Genomic DNA, 19,264 nt, shown 5'->3' on the forward strand with positions numbered 1-19,264 from the left:
GGGGCGGCTGATGCAACACCGGCCAACCCCAACATGCGCACACAGACGCACTCCGCTGTTCCTCCTTGCGAGAACTGGCGCCCTCAGATCGTCTCGTGACCCCCAGAAGACAATCTTTTCGTGTTTAGAGCCCCCTCGAAGGCCACCACCGGCCCCATGTCTCAAGGGTCGGTCTCGGGAGTCTAAGCGTGACTGTCTAGCGTCGTTGGCCCGCGCCGGAGCCCGACGTGACAAAAGGCTTGGCTGCCGTTGGTGACAGGTTCAGGTCAATTCCAGGTAGAAGCCAAAAAAGGCCGTCGTAACCTCCGCCACCCGGAAGTCGGTCCCGAAGAGGAGAGGTCAGCATCCACCCTCTGAGGGACCACCGAAGAGCCGATGAGGAGGGGGAAATAGGGGAACCCTGTTGTGACCCAGCTGGATCACCCTCCCCTGCTTTTGTTAAAAACCGGGATTCCTTCTGCTCTGTTCTGAGCCCGTGAGGTGGCTTGCAAGTCTTTGCAAGACACCTAAAAAACATCTTAAAATATGCTTTAACGAAAATAAAACGAGCTGAAGTAGAACAATACGGAGAAAAAAACTTGGACGGATCCCGTGAAAGTAATATTCATCCGGGACGTTGGTACAAGGGAGGATTGTGAATAAATGTTATAGCGCAATCGAGCTAGCGTATATTGAACATGATTAAAAAAACCGAGACTGCAGGTAACGACACACACACTCAAAAGTCTCAAACACAGCTGGTATTTTATTTTCAAGATCCTGGTTAAATAAGAAAAAAACAAATGAAAGGGAGGGGGGGGGGGAATCCATGAACACGTCCTTCCACAAATGTACAATTACAAATGTTCCAACCAGTTAACCGCACAATGACGGCCTCCACGACATCTTCCTCCTCTCTTATCTCTGAACCATGTCCCCCCGGCCCAAAAACGAACAAAACAACTTTACCTCCCGGAAACGTGTGGGCACTTCAAGGACACCACTTTTCAAAGCCTAAGAAACCGCCGAAGTAAATGGTCCAAACCAAACGAAGGGTTATTAACAGCGTTTTCGTGACTCAGTGTTGTGAGTGATTCCTTTTATCAAACGTTTGTGGTCGGCTTTTTCCCTAGCTCCTGATGATAACCCACAACGCCGAAACGTTCGGTCAAACAACGAAGAGATGAGCCAATCGAATGCGAGCAAGACTTCTCTACTGGTGCTTCTTACTGGATTCCTAATTCTCCCCGATATCACATGCTTCGAGTGGCAGCTGCTGAAGGGGAGCAGATGTTTTGCTGCGGCCTTTCCGCGCTCCCAACAAAGACCTGAACTAGTTTGGAGTTGAAGATCGAGGTATTGAAGGCGACCTTCCTTCGGTCTTTCAGTGAAAACCTTCAACTCGGGCGCTGCTTCGATCACTACCTTCAGCATAGACTCCGCTAGGGACGTACCTGTAGAGCAAACCAAAATGTCATCGACGTATCTCTTCACCAGTATTTCATTAGGTGAGCTGCTCTCAAAATACTCAAGAATACATAAATTGAGACTCCTTAAATATATATCATAAAGAGCTGGGGCCACCGTTGAACCAATCAATACACACTCCTCGTTGTTTGAAATATTTACGAAAATCATGTTGCACCACTGTGGAACCTACGTACACCTCTGAGACCTCAAGAACGTCCGGTTGTTTCTGTGAGCAGTTTTTTGCCATGGAAGGAAGAAGACGGCGAAGGACAGAGAAGAATGGACGGAGTGCAAGGACAGCAAAGTTTGCGTTTCGCTGAACCTAGCATAGGCTCCAGTATTCAAACACAACATTGACGTGTTTGGCAAAATGCCAATCAGGCTCCCCTGATTCGCCCCACGGTTTCCTTTACTCCGCGAGAAAATACCAATACGCAATGAAACACTATCTGTGACGGAATCCGGGAGGGATTTCGTCACAGATAGTGTTTCATTGCGCACGACATGTGAAAATGACTACGAATAAAATAATTAAGTTCATACACATCCCGAGAAATGTGTAACCAAAGGAACGTAGAGATTGAAAGCATCTTTTATCTTTGAAAGAAGGCTAGTTTTTAGTTTTATATTCGTGAGTATTGCAATGCAGATAAATGTCCTGAGTCTTTGCCCAGAAGTGTTAATTTAATCTTAATGCATGTTGAAAGAACAATTACACTGTTGCTTGTTAAGACTAATATCGACAGACAAAAAGTAGCCGAGGCTATGCGCATTTAGAGGACAACGCATGCACATTAATACCCACGGGTTTGGGGTGATCCCTCAGCAACCAAAGTTTCGGTTTTTCTTCAACGTGTTTTCCCTCTTCCCGCTGACACTCGCACTTTTTACATTTTGGTTTTTCGGTTTGTCAATTTTGATAGTTGGCCAACCTTTGCCTGGAAGTGAAACAATACGACTTCTTGAACCGTTATGTATCGGAATCACTTAATTCCTCTCCTCTTATCTCGACTGCGGTTGCGGGCCATGATACTTGGAAATGAAGCTCGATTCTACCGATGTGGAATCGTTGCCACCGTCGCAGCTCAGGGAGGCTTCGCGGTAACGTCATTTCGGATATGAGTTCATTCGACGCTCTGAGCACGTTCGTCGGCAATCGACATCAACTGCCGGCCAAAGGTTTGACGAGAATACTGAACAGGTCGGAGTTCCGACTTTCAACGTGCCCAAGACCTCACTTGGATATTTCAAAACTCATTCGCTCGGATTACATTACGCAGCCCCCTCAAGTTTCCAGTCCAACTGCCAAATATAGCATTTTTTTATTATTAACGTAGGATGATCGACGTATGTAAAGGAATATTACCGAATGAGCTTTGTGTAAGTTGAATACTCCCTTGATGAAACGTATATATATAACAGTAGGGTAAACTAGTCTGTGTAGATAGAAGAACGAATTTTGGCCTAAACAAGAACAACGCCTAGAGCGACTATGCCTGGGGGCACAATAAAACGTGAAGTGTTGAGTTCATAAATTACGGTGCCCATGTAATATGCTTCAGCAACATCCACATAGATGCTGCTTCTGAAAATTAAAAATTTAACGCATTATTACAGCCGCACTTTACGAGTGTCAGTAAGAAATTTAATGAGAAAGAGACGATCCCTTTAAAATGCCAACGTTAATAACTCCAGACAAATTAGTAAGAAGTGTAACTAAAATTACAACAATTTTCATAAATAAACCTTATCACGGTAACGTTTTACTTACAGTGAGGTTGTGCTCCTGAATTACTTCATAGTGATCCTACTATCTCCGCGAATTCTATTTACACAGGAACCGCCAGGATATTAAGAAGTGATGGTGATGCAATACAACTCTTTTGTGATTTTGCGTTGGCATACATGATCAAAACATTCCGCAGAAACCCAGATCACTAATCAGATTGCAGATTGTGACCTGTATACAGATGCGTCTTATCTTAAGTGGGTACTTACATAAAATTGCTTTGGCACACTTGTGTTCGTTTTCAAAACCCACCTAGATATTTCATTAAATAAAACATCCGACACCTCATCGTCGCGTTTTTTTTTTGTAATTCAGTAGAAATATCTCAATTAATAATAGAGATTTCTGCATGCAAATAAAAGTATTTTTAAAACTTCAAACTCGCTATCACGGTTTCAGGTTTACGCGATGTTGAACGTTCATAAGCTTTGCTGTATATATACTGCCATTTTTGTTTTATATTTCTAAGTATTTTTATTTTTCTGATAATATGTCAATGGTTGTGCGCCCCGTACAATCAGGTATGCAGTTATTGTAATACTTGGGACCCAACTTTATAACTGTCGGCGTTTTTATACTCATTTAGAACACACAAGCAGATGCGTCTGGTATTTCAAACCGAGCCAAAACAGCCGCTCTTTAAGGCTGGTGAACCCGCGTTGGCATTGCTCACCGGAGTAGAATTTTGTTTTTATATATATTCAAAATATACACGATTCTGAATAACCAACATTTAAATCATAATAGATGGCGCTCCAATGTTGGGACGAAAACTTACTTTGACGAAGCGATTACTAAGCCAGCTTTGAAGATACTTAAAACAATATTTACCAAGAAATTTGTTTTTGCTGTTAATACCTAACTGGACATAAAAACATTAATATTGTTATCGGGCCAACTCAGAACCCCACAAACGTTACAGGTTTAAATGGCGGAAAGAGTATAATGTAAAGCGGATGTCTATGACAAGCGAATTCTAATGGATCGTACAAGCTTTCGACGCGCGCGTTGCAAATCAAGTGAAAGGCCAGCATTAATAATGTGCACCTAACAAGCTCAACAAATCAGTGCACTTTTTGATTTATTTTTGTGGGGCACCTGTTAAGCGTGTAATGCTCTACCCAACTGAAATAAAATGGTTAAACGAATGCAGACAGGGCTCTCAGAAATAACATTGCAGATGTTCTATGGAAGCGCTCGAGTACGGGTACCTAACGCAGGAGAATTATGAGCCTTTGGTAAAGATTGAATGTTTTCGACATTGAATGTTGACTCCAGCCGAGTGCGCAGCAGAAAGCTGACGCTTCAGGTGCTCCGTGTACAGGTTTAACTAATGCTTCCGAAAGCCATGTTCACTCTATGGATTCTACGCATCGACGCGCCATGATGAAGTTGTATGTTTGTCACGGGTCAATCTAATGTTGTAAATAATAAGCAATAGTTACTGACCGCTGAAGAAACTCATGTGGTATTGATATCCGTACACTATATAATCTAACTGTGTTTAGGGTTGGGCTATTTCGGTTTTTTGTGCTTTCTTTAATCCGCGCTGCGTAGGATTAAACGTAACGCCAATCTGAATAGAAAGACAACGCGACAAAAGAAAAACAAAAAAAAAAATCAACCCCATTAACAGTGAAAACAAACTGCTAGATAAATCCGGTTTTTAACCGGATTTGTCTAGATTCCTACCTCGATGACACATCGATTGGAGAAGTACTTCTTCACTATTACCTTCGATCGCCGTCTATCATCATTTGAGAGCTAATATTTCATAATCGTAAATATTACGTAGATATAAAAAAGTCCTACACTAATAACCGAAAACCCCGCTGATACACCTGCCTTAAGGAAAAGACCACATGGTGTCCATTTTGATTAGGTTTTTATTACGCGCAGTTTGTATACTAAGTCGCAGCCTCTTTCTAGTCTCAGCGCCGTTATTTCTAATCCTTGGCAGAGCAGTTTAATTATAACCTTATTATCACCCCGTAGTCAATTGGATTTCGACATGAGCCAAACAGAAATTTGAGGAACAAATGGCGTTTTTTGGGCTTCAAACGTTCACTTTTATGTACTCCAATATTGAAAGGAGCAAAGAGCGTTTTGGTAAATATTTGGAAAAAGCACGGCATAATAAAACCACAGAGCGACCGAGGTATACGTTCACCGAATTAAGGCAAGTCGGATACTTTCTGTTTTTTTCTTTTACTTCAAAGAAAGTGTTGAATAGGGTGCAGCAGGACATGCAAGTCGAAATACTTCATCTCTCGGGACTCCGTCGTATTTCCCTAAAGGTTATGATGCTTCGTATTAAAAATCACATTGCTGTACGTTATTATTAAAATGGCCTCTTCTAACATGTTTGGAGTGAAACGTGATCGACCACAAGGTAAATTCAAGGTCAATCTTAACCCCAATGTTTTTCTTCGTCTTTTTTTTTTTTTGCTTAAGGACTAAATAATCATAGGTTCACCAGAAATTATAATGTATAGGACTATACGGACATATATTTTAACTCCACTCCTTTCGAGTCACTTGACGTGAAGGCGCACGTTGTAAATCTGTCGACATATTGGGGAATTGTAGTGGATCGTTTTTGTAGCCCGCTAAGCACCCGGATAGCGCTCCGTAATCTGCCCTAAGACCTTGAACTATGCAGACAAGGCTGGCGGCGCGCATACGCAGCTGCGGCGTTTTCTTCGGGATACCGTAGGGGATGAGGAAAACGGTCTACTACAATTCCCTAGTTGTGAAAAATATATTACAACTAAATGTGCAAAGAAAAAACAATGCGCTTCATATTTCAAGCTATCAACAAACCAGACTACAGAAAGCTGCATGTTCAGTTTGAAAACGTATTCATCAAAGTAGGCAAAGAACCCACATTGTTGTGTGTATTGTTTTCCCAGGAATTCAGTTGGACCACATATTTCAACAGGTTAATCTTATAGTTAGATATTAACGAAATGTTAAAAAAAAAATGTTTTTCATATTATTTTTGTATGTGTTCAAACATTTCGCACGGTACATTTGTTTGGAGCACAACGACATATAGTATTGCTTTGGCAAGACTTATTTTGGGGTTGGTTGGCGCATGGTACTGAATAAACTTGTATGCGCAAAACAAAAACAGGACAAGCACGAAGTAGCGAACAAAGACAACTGCAGATTTCAACTAGTTTTATTTGCGGCCAAGCAACCGCAAGCTCAGAAGAACCATACGCAATATGCTATAAAAGAAGCAAAAATATAATAAAACATAAAAAAACAAAGGATCCCCGGCGTGCCAAAATCGTGAATTCGGTACGCGGGGGATCGTTTTTGTTTATATTTTGTAATGTGTTTTATAATTTTGTTTTCTTTGTAGCATGCTGCACATGCTCCATGTGCAGCTTTACGGCCTCCTAAAGGAACGCGGACAAAATCACAACATGCCCTAGTTTGCGAACGCTCTAATTTGTAGGTAGAATTTAGGGGATGTAAGCACTTGCTCATTCCCCTCCTCTACCGAGTACAAAACGCTGTCTTCTGAGCGATTGATTAAGATACTATACTCTGAGACCACTTTTCTTGGCAATGCAGTTGAAGTTGATGAGATCCCGCGCACAGTCTTATCCAGCGCTCAAAATGGCATAGGGAACGTGTCCCTGTACCCTCCACTGCATTGGCAAGAAAACTTGTCGCCGAGTATGCAGGGATCGTACGTAAAAATAAATAACTGAATTTCTTGACACATTCTACGACAGAAAATGTCGTAGCTTATGTAGGGACTGTTTAGTGACAGCAAGCCCGGATTTTCAGGGTAGTTCAAGAAACTAAATGGTTGGACCATGTGATTTTCATCATTTTCGAATGTCTAGTACTGCATGCACATGCACAGTACACCAATCTACAGACCTAATGATCTTAGGAGCATGTCCCCGTGACCAATATGTTGCGTGTTTGGGTTATATATTGTACTTCTTCGACTTCGCTTCTGATTTGAATTGTAAGAGTTTACAAAATAGGGTAAGCTATAGGCTACAAATATTTTAATATATGTTGTATACCAGCCGCCACTCGGATTAGTCTCAACGAGAACTTTCTTTTCTAAGGTATGGAATACGCTTTTGCCTAAGTCTCGCGATGCCACGTGGCGACTATTGCCTTGTTTCAAGTTAAAGACAGTAAACCGCAAGAAAAGATTTACTATCCTTTCTTCGTGAATACTGAATTATATTTTGTAGTACATTTAGACTACGTCGTGGGTCCCTCAAATTTGAGAACTCTCAACGTTCCCATGATATCTATAAAAGCTTATTTTCAAGAAAATGTCACATTAATCTAAACATATGTAGATCCAAATTACAAACATATATTATTTACAACGAGCTAAATATAGATATACCTGTCGATATAAAGACGATCACACCTCAAAGAATATATCATAATCTTCATTTTAAAGTTTATTTTTTTCTTTCACCGCCTGTTTTTCTTCTGTTTATTAAACTTTCAACATACCTTTAACTTATATTCCTAACGTACTTTTCAACATAATTTTTACTTTCCTTCTATGAATGCTCATTCTTTGTTATTGCTAACGATTCCTGCATATTTCAGTATTGCCCAGTTAGAAAAATAAAAAGTTATTGCATTTTTTTAAATGGCGCGTTGATATGAGCCTCAAAAAATAAGGGCCATCGCTCTGGCTAATATTATTAATAAACATTTTTTTCACCTTATATCATTAGAAAGAGATAAAGAAACAGAAGCTATCGGGGAGCCGCCTGTCATGAAGCTCAGCCCAGTGGAAGAGAGAAAGTGCTAGAGAAAATTTGCAACTCTACAACAATACCTGTATTGTAAGGATGTACATATGTTATGGAAATAAATATTCACACGTTCATAAACCCTGCACAACACAGGAAACGTGTAAAAAAGAGTGAAATTTAGAGGTATGGTTTAGGTAAATTGGTAAGAAGGAGAACAACGTACCGAGATGGCAACCGAAAACATACACATCCTTTGACAAGTCTCATTTATTTTATTTATTTCCTTTCCCATAAAAAAAGACCGTGTAATCCCTCAGACCAGACCGAATCATTGCTACAGCTAGTTAATTTTCTAAATATTAACTACGTGAGAAAATGCAATAAATCGTTATAAATCTTGCACTATTGCTCGAAGGATATGTTTCGGTTTCAAGGTATTGTAAATGTAAGCTACTTAAACTACTAATACTTGATTACAATGCAAATAAATGCAAAGTTTCAAGCGCGCTGGACGAGAATGACGAAAATGATGCGTGGAGAAGGGGAACAAGAGGGACAAAGGAGAGACACCAATCTTCAAACACAGCTAGCTGACTGGTGCGCGGATTTTTTCGGTCACGCACCAGTCGCCTAGTTGTGTTTGGAGATTTGTGTTTGTCCTTTGTCCCTCTTGTTTCTTTTCTCCAGGAATTATTTTCGTCATACTAATGCTTCACGTCTTCACCCGGAAAAATTATTTTTTTTATCATGATCACTCGAATGGGGGCATTCCCTTTTTGTGTCCGCCGCATTTAATCGACAATAGCACGTGACCGATGTGTTACACGTTCGACGACATGAGTAGCATAAAAATAACGGGTCATATCGGAAATCCATGAATTCTGATCAAGCGAAGGTCCACCCGTTCTTTAAGATAAAATCTCTCACAACATCGACGGGAATAACAAAAATCGATGCCCGCATTTCGCGTCCGAGCAGATCATAAATACTTCAAAGGAACATCAAACGCCGCCGACGAAAAGACGCCTCTAGAAAAGACGTTGATGGCAACGTTTTCTTCCCCTCGCGAACGGGCTGAGGTTTTCTTGGTACCAGCACAAGTGTCGGATCATCTTCCAATCTGCAGCTGCGCTTTGTCGTTCCCGTCGTCAGCAATACGGAGGGCTCTTTCAGAAAATACCTCTGCCGGTAAAAGCGCAGTAGTAATCCTACGCTTGCTCTGGAGATTTTCTTCGTTTTGTTTGTATTAGAAGTTCGCATTTCTTTTGAGAAAAATTGCTTTTTTTTTCTTTTTCACCGACTGATATATTTTAACGAATAACGCGGCTAAGGTGAAGAACGTGAAAAGAAATAAGCGAGAAAAGTTTTCAACTTATTTTTTTTTATCTTTCAGTGAGATTCGGAAGTAATTTTTGAAACGCTCATTTCCAACCCATAAATGTGACCAGCCATAAAGATGTCCTACGTAATGTGTTTTGCTTGGTATTCTTCAGAAGACGTTATACTCTAAGTTTATGCTCATGTCGAATGACGCATACATTATTTGGGGGGTTTACTCAGTGTGGCGGGTTTGCTATATGACTCCTGTTTTACATTAACTAGGCACTACCTAATACCTACTAGGGACATTATCTGTAACACGAGAGTGGTTTTCTACAGCCTCGAGTATGTGCAGTAATTATTTAGAAAAAACTAGCGTTGCGTGGGTTTAATCACTTTTCTTGTTTCACGCGTCTTCTTTTTATGGCGAACATTGCTTTTATGCCAGCTGTCTCTTCAAAAGGCACGACAGCGATGATGCTAGAGCTGAAATATAGTCAATAATTGCAAATGAAGAGAAAGTGGGTCGGTTGTGAGAAGTCGTTGACCGGCAGGTTTTTTTTTTTTTTAAACTCTACACTCGATTCGGTGTATTTGCCCTCCCTCTTTAAAATAGGCTGATTATTGCAAAACTCGTTACGCTGCTCCCGCAGATTTTGAGTCTTCTTGGATCTAAGGAGATGAAAAATGTCCATCGGTTAAGGAATCTAGTGCTTCGCTGAAGCACGCCCTTGGTGCGGGTCTTCTGATATTTGGAATTCGTCTGTAGCGCGCGAGAGCCTGGATTAAACGCCGAGATCAAAAGGTCAGTTCTAAATTTAACATCGCTTTCCAAGAGCTCAGCCATGACGTGCGCAGGACTCACTCAGGATTGACCATCATATGTGAAGGGACACTGTAAGTTTGAGTTTGCTATTAGAATACTTTAGTATTATTTTATAGTGCCAGTTTCGGGTCCTATAAAGAAAAAAAGAAGGTTCTCGGTCTTCGTCATACAACTTAAGATATCAATTTTTCGACACAGATCTAAATACACCCGAAGTGATACTTTGCTTCTTTTTTTTCCCCCGTGGAATGGATATATGCATAAAAATTACCTTCACGCCCGTCACTTCTGTACGTAAATGATAAAAATTGTTAATGAAAATCGCATATATGTTCAGATTTGAAATATTCGTTTAGACTGGCCTGGAATATTACAAAGCAGAATTGATTTCCGACCACAATAAAATATAAACCTTATAATGCGAGGTTGCAAGGTTCGTTCTTTTTATAATGCACAGGTTGCGAACTAATTTTCTTGACAAGACATTATGACCGTTATTTAAGTAAAACGATCAGGTTTTCGACCTAACTCAGGAGAACGCAATAAGGACAGGTGTATTTATAGTGGTGATAGGTAGATTGCGTGATGAGCTGGCCTGAAAATGAGAGCGTAGGCAGATCGTTTTTTATTTGTTACTGAACGGTGTTCTCTTCGCATAATCTATGACCCTCCGGAGATAAAATGATTTTTAATTAAGCGTAATATTTATTGGTTACCATTTGGGTCGCACTTCCGTGGCTGACGTAACCCTCTGGCATAGCGAAAAGAGTTGAGCGTTGGATCTGTAAGTGCAACAAGTGTAAATAAAACTGACCAACTGGAGGCTGTACTATCGTATTATGACATAGACGTTAGAATGATAACGGGAACATAGCTACTTGATGAAATTTAGTACACTGAAGTGGCACCCCTAACTACAGGATTATAATAAAGGTTAGAAGCTCCAGAGGAGGAAGAGTCACTCTTGTCATTAAGAAAAACCTTGCCTTCTATTCTATGAACCCAATTAACAACTTTGAAAGTGTTTGTTGTAAAATTATTTTTATTTGAACATGGTTATGCTTGACACTGTATACAGAAAGCCGGGTTCATCACCGATGACCTCCAAGATATCCTTGAGTATTTGCTAGTTAATGCCAATATACGGTGTAAGATAATAATCGAAGGCGATTTCAATGCACTAAACTTAAGTTGCTCGTAATATGGTGTGGCGTGCCGCAGAACATAACTGTCTGAAGTGTTCATTGACACAGCATTTAGTCGGTTCCTTCGTCAGTCTCTGAAAGGGTCCACGCGAATTACTGAACCATTATACGAACTGCTTAATATTTTGTTTATTACTAAACAATTTGATGGTTGTACAACATCTGTCAATGACGGGATTTTTTTTAAGTTTTTAAAGTGCAAGCTTAATACTTTTTACTAGAGCTGGGCGTCAATTCAAAGTTTTAACCCGAAGAATGGAAAGCCTTAAGTAGACTAGTTGATTCGTTAATCGGCCTCGTTTATGTTTATGCATAATATTAAAAAAAGCAAAATATACACGTTTTTTTTTTTTTTTTTTTTGCTTTTGGTTAATATGTGTTAAACGGCGCAATTTACAATTTTGATCTTGAATCAACCCCGATGTGTATTTGAGAGCAGTTAAAAGACGCTCACACCCACAAATAATTGCTTCAGCTGCATGAACAAAGACAACAGTTTCTGCTGCACAAAACGGACACTCAAACGGCATTGAAGTGGCCGGAAGACGTACAACCTTTTGTGGTGTCTGGACTTACCAATCTCGCCTCTACAGTTTACTTCAGGCTAAACTTTCACCTAAAGTTTGCACTTCATGGAGGTGTACTCGTCCACGTCGTGGTGCGTGGTGAAAGAGTTGCAATTTTTACACTATTTTGGATCGTCAACATTTTACCGACTGACTGGTTAAAAAGATTAATCGCGACTAAAACATTTATCGATCAGTCAGTAGGTTAATCGATCATTTGCCCAGCCCTATTTTCTACGGAGACGCGGCTCAACTAAAGCAATGTTAGATTTCTTTTGAGCTAATGACGAGTCAGTTATTTACTACCTACAAGAGGCCCTTGACGGGTTTGACGAACGAGCTTATGTACATGGAATGTGGTCAGAATTTAAGTATATCATTAATCATTGCCTCTTAAACTTTGTATCTAAAGAAACATAAACGGTAAAACGCTAAAATCCATCGACTACGAGAAACTCCTTGCAGGCTAACTGAGAAAAAAAGAAACTTCATAAACGTTGCTCACTTGCTATCCGCAAAGAGTGTAGGAAACTGAAGGAAATTATAAAAATAGCCAAAGAAAAATATTTCCCATGGCTATTGCCCGAATATATTGCCGCGCGCAGGGTCACGGACTTCTAGAACTTTCTCGTTTATCCTTGCTCCGGACATAACTTCTGTCGTTTATCCCTGCTTATGTTGTTCTAGAAAGTGCGTGTTCATTCTCGCCCCGAGCGCGCTACGCTCGAACCTTCTCCGCCGAATCTTCGAGATAGTGACTCATTCTAGATAAGACGCCGCTCGCGACCTTGTCAAGTCAGTCTCGCCCCAGCGTTAGACTCTGCTGCCACGCCGACTTCGACGCCCGCGACGCTCTATTATTATCTTTTGTACTCTTTTATTTTTGGCACAAGTTCGCCACATTTAACGTTTATTTCTTTATGTTTATTTATTGTTTTTTAGTCACCACCCGTGACATCTTTGGTGGAGGTGCGGGGTACCGCATGCCCTTGCAGCGTTCCCCTCCAAGGGCCCGCAGTGCAAGTCCGATTCCCGGATCGGTGAGAAGACCACTCACCGCAGAACCTGAAACTCGGACCAGCCGCCGCACCAAGAGAGAGGATCCTGAGTACGGTTTGCTCCTGGACAAGCCCAAGCCGCAGAAGACGACGATGGCCAACCAGTCGTAAGCCCCCGCCGCTTCTCTCGTCATCTACATGCCCGTCGCACCGCGGACGGCTGCCCCCTTCCACGGTGAACTCTACGAAGACGTAGAAGACTGGCTCCTGCAGTACGACCGAGTCGCCCGCCACAACGGATGGACTGATGAGCAGCGCCTCCAGAACATCTACTTCTCACTGGTAGGAACCGCAAGGCAGTGGTATGAAAATCACGAAGTCGCCTTGACCACGTGGCAAGTTTGTAAGAACGAATTGAAGAACACATTTGTCAGTCAACACCGACGTGAGCGCGCCGAAGACCTGCTTCGAGGGAGAAACCAGGGACCCAAGGAAAGCGTGACATCTTTCACTGAAGACGTCCTCCGCCTGTTCGCCCGCGCCGACCCACAGGCCACAGATGAAAAGAAGCTGCGGGTACTCATGCGAGGTGTCAGGGATGACATTTTCGGCGGCCTTGTCCGTAATCCTCCGTCGACGGTGGAAAGCTTCATCTCGGAGGCAACCAACCTTGAAAGGGCGCTCCTCGCAAGGGCGAGCCATTACCAGCGGTATAATGGCGCCACCGTGATTTCACCATCTACCTTCAGCATCAGTTCCGGCAACGCTGACCTCACTGCGGTCCGTGAGATGGTCAGAGACATTGTCCGCGAAGAGCTTAGGAAGTTGGTGCCGGCAGCAGAACGACCAACTGCGCTCTCACACACCGAGCTCGTTAAAGAAGTGCAGCGTGCCATTAGACCGGAGTCTCCTGTCGACATCGCTGAACCAGAAGAACCGGTGGTAACCTACGCTTCAGTGGCGCGACGACCGCCACCGGCTGCTCACCAATACACGCCGCCACCTCGACGAGACGCCCCAACGCCACACTATCTCCGACGACAAGAAGAGCGCGTCCCGCACGTCCGTCCGGAACAGCCCGCACCCAGAAAAACAGACGTGTGGAGGACGCCCGATCGACGCCCCCTGTGCTTCCACTGCGGGGAAGCAGACCACACTTACCGCCGATGCCCGTACCGACGACTCGGGTTGCGCGGGTTCCACCCGAACGACCCGCGGCCACGTTATGGTGAACGCCCTCGGGAAATCGACGAGTACCTGCGACGACCTCAGTCCCCTGAGCCAGCGTCCCGCCGAGAGTTCCGGTCACCGTCGCCACGACGTACAGCCTCGCCGATGCACCGACCCCGACGTGAAAGCCTGTCGCCCCTCGCTCCACGCCGGGGAAACTAGGCGCGGCAGCCACTGGAGGTGGAGTTGCCGAAGACGACCGATGCCAAGATCCTCCACGAACGTCGGAGGGCCCTCACTCGAACGCTACCAGAGACCGAAACGACGCCCCGGCAGCGGTGCCCAATAACCTAAACCTCGTCATTGACGGCCACGACGCATCAGCACTCGTGGACACCGGAGCAGACTACTCGGTCTTGAGTGGGAGGCTCTCCCGCCGCCTTCGAAAAGTCACCACGCCGTGGGATGGACCACAAATACGAACCGCCGGAGGGCACCTCATCACACCAGTCGGGAGATGCACTGCTCGCGTCGAGATCCACGGTGAGACGTGCCCTGTGAAGTTCGTCGTTCTGCAAGACTGTTCAAGGGACGTTATCCTCGGAATGGACTTTCTCTGCGAGTATAGTGCCGTCATCGACCTCGGGGCAAACCAGCTGACGCAGCGAAAGCCTGTTTTACCGCCAGTGGAGACCAACACGACGTCAACCGCGATCCGAGTTATCGCCGACTATGTGAACTTACCACCGCGGTCGAGTGTTTTCGTCACCGTCATAACCGACGCAGCCACGCACGGTGAAGCTCTTCTGGAAGGCAGCGTCCAACTGCTCCTTGAGAAAGGAATTGGCGTCGCACGAGGCGTAACGGATCTCCAAGAAGGACGTGCAACTGTTCTTGTGAGAAACTTCCGAGAGGAGCCGCAGCACCTAACGAAGGGTACCACTGTGGGCCACATTGAGGAGCTTCATGCGCCAGCCGTGGTCACCGCAATCTCCGAAGAAACCTCATCGTCACATTAGAACAGCACGCCGCCGCCGCCGATCGACATTGACCCCGAGCTCCCAGCTCCTAAGCGCCGGCAACTGGTTGATCTCCTCGCTGAATACCGTGACTGTTTTGCCACGTCGTCGAAGGTTCGCCAAACACCAATGGCGAAACATCGCGCTATTACCGACGACGACGCGCTCCCTGTCCACCAGTCGCCGTATCGAGTCTCCTTAAAGGAAAGGAAGGTGATTCAGGATCAAGTCCAAGAAATGCTCGACGACGGCATCATTCAACCCTCAAGAAGGCCATGGGCGTCCCCAGTCGTCCTTGTAAAGAAGAAGGACGGAACCCTGCGGTTCTGCGTGGACTATCGTCGACTGAACGCTGTGACGAAGAAGGACGTCTATCCGCTCCCCCGCATCGACGATACGTTAGACCGACTGCGCCACTCCCGATATTTTTCGTCGATGGATCTGAAGAGTGGCTTCTGGCAGATTGAAGTCGACGAACGCGACCGGGAGAAAACTGCCTTCGTCACTCCCGACGGACTGTACGAATTCAAAGTGATGCCGTTCGGGCTTTGTACTGCGCCAGCCAGCTTCCAGCGTGTCATGGACACCGTGCTGACAGGTCTGAAATGGCAGAGCTGCCTCGTCTACCTCGACGACGTCGTGGTATTTTCTCAAGATTTCGACGAGCACTTGAAACGACTTCGAGCCGTGCTTCAAGCCATCAAGACCGCCGGCCTGTCACTCAAGCCGACAAAGTGTCGATTCGCCTATGGTGAACTTAAGTTCCTTGGCCACGTCGTGAGCAACAAAGGTGTTCTACCGGACCCCGAGAAGACCCGTGCCGTAGCTGCATTTACGCCGCCGTCTGACAAGAAGGCCGTGAGAAGATTCCTCGGTCTTTGTGCCTACTACAGACGATTTGTTCGGGACTTCGCCAAGCTGTCCGCACCGCTGACGCACCTCACGAAGGACGCCGTAAAGTTCGAATGGACAGACGAACACCAGCGGTCATTCGATGAGCTAAAACGAAGACTCCAGACACCCCCGATTCTGGGCCATTTCGACCAGTTCGCAGATACAGAGATCCACACGGACGCCAGTAACACCGGTCTTGGCGCGGTGCTTGTTCAAAGAGAGGACGGGGCAGAGCGAGTCATCGCATACGCGAGTCAGACGCTGTCTAAGGCGGAGAGGAACTACTCCACAACTGAAAAGGAGTGCCTCGCTGTCGTCTGCGCAATAACAAAGCTTCGCCCTTATCTGTATGGAAGTCCTTTTCGCGTGGTCATGGACCCCTCCGGACGCCTCGCCCGGTGGAGCCTACGACTGCAGGAGTTCGACATGACTGTTGTGTACAAGTCCGGCCGGAAGCACAATGACGCCGACTGCCTGTCAAGAGCTCCTGTCGAGGCCGGACCTGAGTGTATCGAAGACGACGACGATGAGTGTTTCCTCGGCGCTTTGGACGTCAGCGACATGGCAGCACTCCAACGGGACGACCCTGAACTGCGAGCGCTCATCGAGCACTTAGAGGGACAAGCGAGTTCGGTTCCCCGTGCTTTCTTAAGAATCCTGCATACATTCTCCATGCGGCAAGGGGTGCTGCACAAGGAGAACTTCGTCAACAACAACAGAGCATGGCTGTTGGTTGTTCCTGCCAGCCTTCGAGACGAAATATTCCAAGGATGCCATGACGACCCAACGGCTGGACACCTTGGCTACAGCAGGACGCTCGCCAGGATTCGAGAAAAGTACTACTGGCCGAGGCTACCGAAGACCGTTCACCTATACGTTCGATCATGCCACGAGTGTCAGCGACGCAAGAAACTTCCAACGAAGCCGTCAGGACTTCTGCATCCGATTTCTCCCCCGTCTATACCGTTCCAGCAGATCGGAATGGATTTGCTTGGCCCTTTCCCGCCGTCAACATCGGGAAACCGCTGGATTATCGCCGCCACCGATTATCTCACACGGTACGCCGAGACGAAAGCCCTTCCAGCAGGCACGGCTGTTGAAGTCGCCAAGTTTTTCATCGAGTCCATTGTCCTCCGGCACGGCGCCTCTGAAGTCCTCATCACAGACCGTGGATCTTCGTTCATGGCCCAGCTGACGGAAGAGATCCTTCGTCTCAGTGGCACCAGCCATCGTCGAACCACTGCATACCACCCGCAGACCAACGGGCTGACCGAGCGACTCAACAAGACAATCGCCGATATGATCTCTATGTACGTCGACGTAGAGCACAAGACGTGGGACGAGGTGTTGCCCTACGTCACGTTCGCCTACAATACGGCGGTTCAGGAGACCACTGGATTCACCCCTTTTCAGCTGGTACATGGTCGGAAGGTGACGACCATGCTGGACGCAATGCTGCCCCATGAGCCATCTGACAATTAGAGCGACGACGCCCAGGTGGTTGCTCAACGCGCCGAAGAAGTCCGCCAGCACGCCCGACTCATGAGTCAAGACCAGCAACGCGTCGACGCGGGCCGCTACAACCTTCGTCGCAGGGACGTTCACTTCCAGCCCGGAGAAAGGGTGTGGGTGTGGACGCCCATCCGTCGCCGCGGTCTCAGCGAGAAGCTTCTGAAACGCTATTTCGGGCCCTACAAGATCATCCGACGGCTCGGCGATCTGATCTACGAAGTCCTTCCCGACGGAACGCGCCCATCTGCAAGACGTCAGCCGCGACCCGAGGTGGTGCGCGTCGTCCGGCTGAAGCCGTATTACGAACGATAGAACTTTCTGCTCTTGTCGACGAGTGAACTGTGAACTCTGTGAACTCTGAACTGTGGCTCGCGATTCTGCTGCCGTTTTGTTTTGGATTTGTTTTTGTATTCTTTTTGTCTTTCGTTTTGTGCTGCATCGGGACGATGCGCTTTTAAAGGGGGGGATAATGCCGCGCGCAGGGTCACGGACTTCTAGAACTTTCTCGTTTATTCTTGCTCCGGACATAACTTCTGTCGTTTATCCCTGCTTATGTTGTTCTAGAAAGTGCGTGTTCATTCTCGCCCCGAGCGCGCTACGTTCGAACCTTCTCCGCCGAATCTTCGAGATAGTGACTCATTCTAGATAAGACGCCGCTTGCGACCTTGTCAAGTCAGTCTCGCCCCAGCGTTCGACTCTGCTGCCACGCCGACTTCGACGCCCGCGACGCTCTATTATTATCTTTTGTACTCTTTTATTTTTGGCACAAGTTCGCCACATTAAACATTTATTTCTTCTTGTTTATTTATTGTTTTTTAGTCACCACCCGTGACAATATGACATCCTCTTTAGACAAGTTTTGGTGTTCTCTGGCTCCCTCAAGGTCAATCATAAAACATCTACGTATTGACGATAACACTGGGAAAGTCCAGGCGAAAATGCATCGGAATTCAAAGAGTACTTTTAGTCAGTGTTTAAAATTGAGTTACCTGAACTAAACAAATTCCCAGTGACGAAGTCGCAAACGCAAAGGTAAATGATCTTATTTCAGAACAAGGTGTCTTATCGTTTCTGCTATCCGTTAATGCTAGAAAATCGTCTGGACGTGATGCTATAGCGAATGAATTTCTGAATAGGTATGCAGAATGGGTTGCGAAAAATTTAACGAGCATATTTGCTAGGTCTGTTAATCTGGTTTATCACGAAATTGTACCAAACATTTGTTTGGGAGCTAAAAGAGTGTTTTGAAGGATGAGACACCACCGTTCGTGCGGGTCTAGTGTTGATATATTCAGCGACTGCTTAAGACTGCAGTCGTGCACGCGTGTCTTGTCCAGTGTGTTGATTTCCTCTGATATTCTTCTTTCTTTTCTTCCTTATTTTTGGTTATCACTAAATTGCACCAAACCGTTGTTTGGGAGCTAAAGGTTTTTTGTTTTTTTTTGACGGTGAGAAACCACCGGTTTTGTTGGTCTAGTGGTGATGCATTTACCTATCGCTTAAGAGTGCAGTCGTGCACGCGTTTTTTGTCCAGCGTGTGGATTTTTTTCTAATTCTTTTCTTTATTTTCTTTTTTCTTTTTATTTATTACGAAATTGTGCCAAACCTGGCTTTGGCAGCTAATAGTTTGTTTTGGACGATGAGACACCGCCGTTTTTGTTGGTCTAGTGGTGATGTATTCACAGGACGCTTAAGACTGCAGTCGTGCACATGTCCTTCTGCTTGATACCTTCAAATGTGGCGCCTGCTGATGCCCAGGGGA

This window comes from Ixodes scapularis, unplaced genomic scaffold (assembly GCF_016920785.2).
Source record: "Ixodes scapularis isolate PalLabHiFi unplaced genomic scaffold, ASM1692078v2 PGA_scaffold0__279_contigs__length_252992795, whole genome shotgun sequence".
NCBI classification, from domain to species: Eukaryota; Metazoa; Arthropoda; class Arachnida; order Ixodida; family Ixodidae; genus Ixodes; species Ixodes scapularis.